This window comes from Belonocnema kinseyi, chromosome 9 (assembly GCF_010883055.1).
Source record: "Belonocnema kinseyi isolate 2016_QV_RU_SX_M_011 chromosome 9, B_treatae_v1, whole genome shotgun sequence".
NCBI lineage: Eukaryota > Metazoa > Arthropoda > Insecta > Hymenoptera > Cynipidae > Belonocnema > Belonocnema kinseyi.
This window is the reverse complement of record NC_046665.1, coordinates 29,621,206-29,629,047: the sequence shown is the minus strand read 5'-3', so window position 1 is coordinate 29,629,047 and position 7,842 is coordinate 29,621,206.

Here is a 7,842-nt window from a genome sequence, read left to right as displayed (position 1 = left end):
CCGCGCCTTTTAACGGATCCGTCAAAAGTATTGAGAATCGTAGTATGATATAAATAAACGAGGAATCCGAGCGATTTAATATGTAAGATTAATGAATTTTTGAAGTGGGAGTAAAAGGGGTTCTTCAGGATCAACGAATTCTTAATTTAAGTATTTTTTATAAGTTAAATAATAAGAGAAATATAATTAAAACCCGAACGACCACTTCTGCTGCACCTAGCTTCATGATTCCTTCGGAAAAATGAAGGTAGGTTAGTTCTAGAATTATTGTCGAAGTTTTGTAATTTTTAAGCCATTCGTTCGATTTTTAATATTAATATAAAAATTCTAAATAATTTTTCATTAGGCTAAGTTAGCATAGGGCCGACGCGTGAAGGGCCGAGGCAAGCGGGCCTGGCTGACGCCTCCCACCGCTCGGCAGCGACTTCGTTACGACTAAATCAAATAAATTCAGAATTTGCTAAATTATATACTGAAAATGAGAAGATGGTTTCTGTTTTAAATAACCAAACAAAAATACTCAAAATCGTACTAGGTACGGACAGCGAAGTAAAGGATAAAATTTGATTAGAATTTTAAACAATTGAAAAACTAAATTCCAATACTAAAGATAATTTTATTATTATGAAATTAATTTCAACAATTATAATTAATCAAATCAACGAAAATATTAATATAACGATAAACGCTATCAATAATGGTAGGTGTGAAATCATACATCCTCAGATTTTAACCCCTGACAGTTTGAAAAATAAATTAGAAGAATTTGAAATGCAATGCAGAACAAAAGACTATTTCGAGGAAGACTATCAAAAACTTTTCGATAACAGTTCAATCTCAATAGCAGTGGTAAACAGAGTATTAGTTAACATTATTAATATTTCGATTATTTGGAAATCAGGATGGATCCGTGCGAAGAATAATCCCAATCCCGACTAAGTTTGGTAAAGTATACATTTCCTACAACCGACATCAACCTAGATTTAACATGTGGAAATAAAATCAAATCAATTTTAATCGAAGTCCCTGCATTAATTACCGGCAAAAATTGTAAAACATACAGCAACCATGATAAAATTATACTTTAGAAAAACCTGAATATAACGAAAACGATCCTCCTCAACGACACTTATGATTTGCAGCATAGCTTAGAAAATTTAGATAGCCTAGAAAAGAAATTAATCTAAATGCCCAAGCAAATTGAAATAGATGTATATATAAAAAACCAAAAAATTAGAGCGAAAATACTTTGGAATGGGTAAATTGTTTAAGTTATATAGCTGTAGGATCAGTTATTATCCATGCTTTTTCTAAGTGTGAAGTGCTAAAATGTATAACTAGATGTATACCTAAAATAGTTATATTTTTTGTATTAAAAATATAGTAGAAAACCAACCTATTGTCGTTACTTACACATCAGGCGTAGAAGCTCTATAGCCACGAACATTTCTATTGTCATAGATAAATGAGAGAAAGATTATTTGTAAAATTAAAGAATTTCGAGGACGAAATTATGTCTAAGGAGGAGGGTGTTACATAACTTGCTTATAATGATATAATAATAATAATACTCCCTAGAATAACCAATATAATGTATACTCGTAACTGCGCTTAGAATAGTCAATATAATTGAGCCCTTTCGGGCTGGTTAAGGCAGTTCTTGTTCAGTTCTCACTGAGTCCGTGTATAGTTTTTACACTGTACTTATTATAAAACTTCGACGTGAATAAATCTCATTAATTAAGAAACAGTTAATCATTTTGGCGATCCTACCTTCAATTCGTTTGAGGCGTAACATGTGCGCATCAAATAAATAATTCAATGTATTATCTGGAAGGAAGCAATAAAACAAATTAGTAGTCAAAACAAAATGGCCTACGTAGGTCTCCATATTAAATTTCACCTATAAACCTGCATCTTTTGGTGCATTTAACGAATGTCTCATCTAAAAGGAAGCAATAAATCATCCCTGTTTTTCTTGCAAGAGCCTTGAACCTGTTTACATGAATTTGGCTTCAGACTACTGCGCAATAGTGATGTAAGCAGGACCCTTCGAAAATTTTCTCGAAGCTTAGCATGGACGCGAATCATTACAAGTGGAAGCTTCTCGATATCGGTAAGGTAGGAATCTTGGATTAAATGGGCCTTATTTATCTACTAACGTGTCATCAGATTAAAAAAAATTTATGTGACTTCTTCTTAAGCGATGTTGTATTACATAATGAGTGATAAGCGCCGGGTAGTGCACTTTTAATATTTATTTTTTAAAAACGTCTACAAAAAAACTGGAATTAAATTCATGCTCTCTAATCTCTCTATCGAGTTTCGAAATTGTTTGTAGTATCTTGTTACATATAACTTGTTAAGAGTTTGATGGACCGAGCATATTAAAAAAGAATGAATATCATGATCTCTATAGAGAACGATAGCAAAGGATAATGAAATGTGTGTAGCTTTAGACTACCGATATATGAATGTTTCTAAAATTGGAGAAAAGGAAAAACTATTTTTAAGGAGTCTAACGAAGACGTATTAGATTTGTGTAAAACTGGACCCCGTGTCCCCTCCCATAAATGTCTGTCAGAACAATTTTTTGAATTTTTTCGAAAACTCGAAAATTCAACTTTTGATCACACAACAAAAATAATAAAAAAATTATTTGTTAATCACGTTTTGATAAGACGCGTAGTTTTTGTTTTGTTAATATCAAAACATTAAAAGTAAAAAAATGAGTTTTCGGGGCAAAAGACACAAACTACGAAAAAAATAAATGGACGAAATTTATTCACCCGAAAAAGAGCTTCAAATTCGTTATTAACAATTTTTGTGTGCACAAAAATATTAAATTAATCATGATAAATAAAATTTTTACTTTATTTTGCAATAACTGAATAAGCAATCCCTGGCCGATGTACAAAAATAAATGTAATATACATTTCATATAATAGTGTTGAACAAATGTAGAAAATTTTGCATTTTGGAAAAAATTGAGGGCGAAGCAGGAAATACATGATGAGAAATTACGGTTTTGTCGATAAATTGACCTCTAATTTTAAAAAGTCTGTGTACAAATGTCGGGAAAGTACAACCCTAGCGGACCGAGTGTACGGAAATGATACTTAAAATTATACTTAAACACAGCAAGATGGGCATTTAACTTGTTGCAATTCGGATTCTACATTAAATTTTCCATTAGAATGTCATGGAGTGATCGCAATAGTATTTTTGAAGCGTTAAAAATAAAATAAAGTGTCATTAACTTCTGCTGAAGATGACCTTAAGCGCATGTATAATCGCTTCAGTAGTCTGTTGCAACTTGCGTCGTAGCCTTTTTTCTCAGGTTTTCACTGTATGGCGCTAGCACTCAGCTAAAATTCTTAGTTACCGACGGATACAGCCTATCAACTGCTACTAAAAAAAGTGATTGAAGCCGCCTTTGTCCAAAGAAAAGGATAAGTATTATAATTTTTAACGTTTTTATGCTGCAAAAAAATATTGCAATTACTCCGTGTCATTCTGATGGAAAATTTTACGTAGAATCAGAATTGCAACAAGTTAAATGCCCATCCTGCTGTTTTTTGGGGGTTTTTGTGGCATGATACGGAAGAGATATTATGTGCACACCATAGACGCGCTGAAACGTGCGAGCGACAAGAATTCGCCCGCGCAGCGGAAAGATAGTTTTCGTCTGAAAGTGCAACAAGCTGTTAATTTCTATACACGTTTTTTTATTATTTTTCAATAATGAAATAGATTCCATTCCGCAATTTTAATATATAACCGCTATCTGCGCTCTCGCATTCAAATTCTTCATTTTAACAGTTTTAGGTTCCCCCGGCTTTTTCCTACAATAATAAATATTCTGTCTTAAAAATTTGGGAGACGATAGCGAACATGCTAATGGACGTCCCCAGACTATTTTTTTGTGGGTCAATTCGAAAAAACTTTATTTTGCTAAATTTAAATAATATGTGTCGCGCTTATGAATTATTATCGATTTGACAGAGACCTGCATTATCGGAATGACAGATACCTAAAAAACGATCCTAGCCTCGAAATAGTGCACGTGCGTAACATTTCTATTTATCACAATAATTTTTGTTATTATTAAAAAAAAGAGTCCGGGGATGTCCTCTATAATATTGTATGGCATCTCCGAATTCAATTTCAATTTATCACATGCCCTTAAGTTGAGGCCTATTCAATTATTTAGTGTTTTCGGAATGACGAGTCTGAGGTGAGTCTGTGGGTTTAAACTAATTCAAAAGTTATTCAGAATTAAATAAAGTGCAGATTACTACATTTAATTCGTGATAGAGGATTCGATTGATTGATAGCAGGAGGGTTGTCCACAGTATCTAGAGCGACGTTGAAGCAACGGCGATTAACGCTGATTAGGAAGTAATAGTGTCCATGACGGGATCTACTTCAAGGAGGGGTAAGGATGTTCCAGAGTATCTGCAGGGCTTTTGAAGTTTTTTGCGATGGTTGTCGATACGGTAGTAATTCTTTTCGTAACGGGGATCGCGTGTGACGCTGCTGTGAAGGCGACAGGTAAGCGCTAGAAGTTGGGGTCCACAAATCAGGTAGGTGAGGTAAGGTAATAAACTTTTATTTGTTTAAGAAACGTCGAAGTGTACACTACAGGAACTTAGGGAAAAGTAACTCTCGGTTTTGAAACGCGTTATACTCAATGGCTAGTTAGGATAGGGTGCTATATTGGATAGGAATATGTAACCGCCATTCTGGTTCCTAGAAAATTCGCGGGAAACTATGCGATAAGCATGTCCTAGTTTATAATTAAAATTAAACTTAGAATATAAGAAAAATGGTCTTCTGCAGTGTTCCGTTTTGTCAAAACAGAAGCAAAGATAGATGTAAATTGTACTGTTTTCCACTAGGACAAAAAGAAAGACTTTTAACATAGATAATAAATTGTAGACGCGACAAATGGGAACCAAATTCTAATTCAAGATTATGCGAAGTAGGTACTCATATTTATCACTATAACAATATAATTTAAATATTTGGGGTCTGAAGCTTATGCTAATATGTAATTAAATTTCCTATGAGCATTTTTTTTATATATTTAAGCGAAATCAGATCCAGAAGAAAGTAAGGTTAGGAACCCGTTTTTCTAGAGAATGGCGCACGTTAACCCACACAAATAAAAAAGACGTCTGATATGAATATAAATAGCTATCATAATAAGCTTTTGAAAAAGTATTGTATTAGTTTCTGACCTATAGTCTATTATAATTTCTGGCTAGTTATTAATTAAACTATATTATTATAATTTTAGCGCACGCCTGTTTATAATCTGAGTAAACTTTAGTTTACAATCATAATTTTTGCAACCATTATTTTTTGGCAAATGTGTGGGTTAAAAATCATATTGTCTAATTTAAATATACTATATATTAGATCACATGTAATTTTATTTATAATTTATGTGTTGATAAAAGTGCTTTAGTATAATTAAAAAATAAACAATCTATATCATGTGAATTCATTTATCTTGTTTTTAGGTGCATTTTGACCAACTCAAATAACGATTTTATATCAAATGTGATCTAGAAATTAGATCTAGAAAATTCGATATCAAGTTAGTGAGTTTGAATTTGGCGGGGAACCACAATGGCGGTTGCATATTCCCATCTAATATAGTACCTTGGTTACGGCAGCTTCGCAGCAATTACGGTGCAAGAAAGTAAGACAGTGGGCCGCGTTCGCAGTGCAAAAGTTAGTAATCGAAGATCTTTTTGGCAATGTTGCTGAATGCGAGTTTCGCGTGATTGTCGCCCTTTCACCAAGCAATAGTCTGCGAGCGTAAACGATGACCGAAGTTGCGCTTATGCTGTCAGTTGTCGAGAGACCTTAACTTTTTCGTCTGAGTGCCGCGACTAAATTCATTTTAAGTCGCATGAATGGTGGGTTTGGGAGTCCCAGGTGACGAAAGAAAGAATCATGGATGTTTCCCATATATTATGCATGGTTACAAATATCAGTAGTGACCGTTCTCAAAAAAAGGGACCTTAGGGTTAAGAAATCGATTAAAATTTTTTTGATGCAATCGATATTTTTTGAACCGCTCTTTCATATTTGAAAAGAATTCAGTTTCTATCTGCAAAATTGTAAATGTTATCAAGCTGCAAAGTGCAGCGTAAATCGTCTTTTTCGAATCGTGAGGTCGGCCCGATAAATCCAGCCCCACCACTTTTTATACATTTTTCTGTTCCGTCTCTCCAATCGCTTCTACTGAAAAGTTTGCCTGCTAGCCCTAAGGTCCTTATTAAGGGGACGGTAATATTTTTAACCGTGAATATAAATGAGCGAGTATCAACCCGCAGGGTCTTTCGTCATCTGGGAGTCCGAAACCCACCAGTCATTCAACGTAAATAAAAATGAGTCGTGGCACTCAGACGAAAAAGTTAAAGTCCCTCGACAACTGACAGCGCAAACGTGGCTTTGGTCATCGTTCATGCTCGTAGACTTTTGTTTGGTGAAAGCGCACCAAGCACGTGAACTCGCATGCAGTAACATTGCCCAAAAGATCCTACATTGTTAAACTTTGCACTGCGGCTAAGCGAAATAAGCTACAATGTGCATACATGCAATAAATACAGCTCGCTTTCCGAGACAGAAGAAGATGAGAACATGATGGACCAGGATGGAGAACATTAGGCAAATCAAATGCTCCAAATATGCGATCACAATATACAGCTATACACTGCAGGAGTATCAAGACAACCAAAGCTACTTGAAAAAAGAAAATATTCCATACCACACATGCGCTGATCAACAACAAAATATGAACAAATTCGTCATAAAAGGATTGCACAGAATGGAAGAAAAAGACATCGTCGAGCAAATCAAACATCTCGATTTCTCCTCCCACAGAGTAATAACCATGAAGGTTACGAAAGATCGAGCTCAGGAATATCCGCTATTCATGGTAGTCTTTAATGGAGACACAACTTTCAAGAATGTACTACAAATCAAAGCCATAGCATCCGTCAGAATAAAATGGGGAAAATACTTTAATAACAGAAGAGCAACACAGTGCTACCACTGTCAGCAATTCGGACATGGTACTGCAAGTAGCCACAATATCGCTAGATGTGTCAAATGCACCAAAAATCATCAAACCAAGGATCGTGATAAGACTGAAGACCAGAAACCCATATGTATAAATTGCAAAGTAGAGCATCCTGCAAAGTACTCGGGTTGCTCTGTTTACAAGGACTATTTAAAGAGGATAGAGGAACGCACAAGAAAAACAACGGTATCACCGAGAAGCATTCGTGATCATCTACAGCCAGCCCTACCTCAGATGAACAACAGGAACTTCCCACAAATCAGAAGCAGACTACACCCTTCAAACCTAGAATCAGTAGCACCAAAGAGTCTCCTCAATTCTTGGAAGCCGGTAGAAGCATTGTCACAAAAAGACCTACTAAGCAACATTCTTGGAGAAGAAGCTCAGATGTTCATTGAATTCAAGGAGCTATGTAAGTCTTTAAATGAAAGGATAGATCTTAAGAAAATGATTAAATAAGTTAGGGACCTCACAATTAAGTTTATGAACGCGAAAAATAAGAAAGAGGAGGAGGGTCTTATATATGTATACTCGTATTTTATTGAGAGCTCCGACAAATAATTCAATTACTAGAACCACCGTGAAAAAACTTGTTATAGTACATTGAAATGCAAATGGCATATGCCAAAAATATCGTGAGGTGAGGGAATTTCTCGTAAATCTAGAAGTGGATATAATGTTATTTAATGAAATAAAGCTGCTCCTTAAAATTCCGTTCCATGCACAAGGCTATACATGTTATA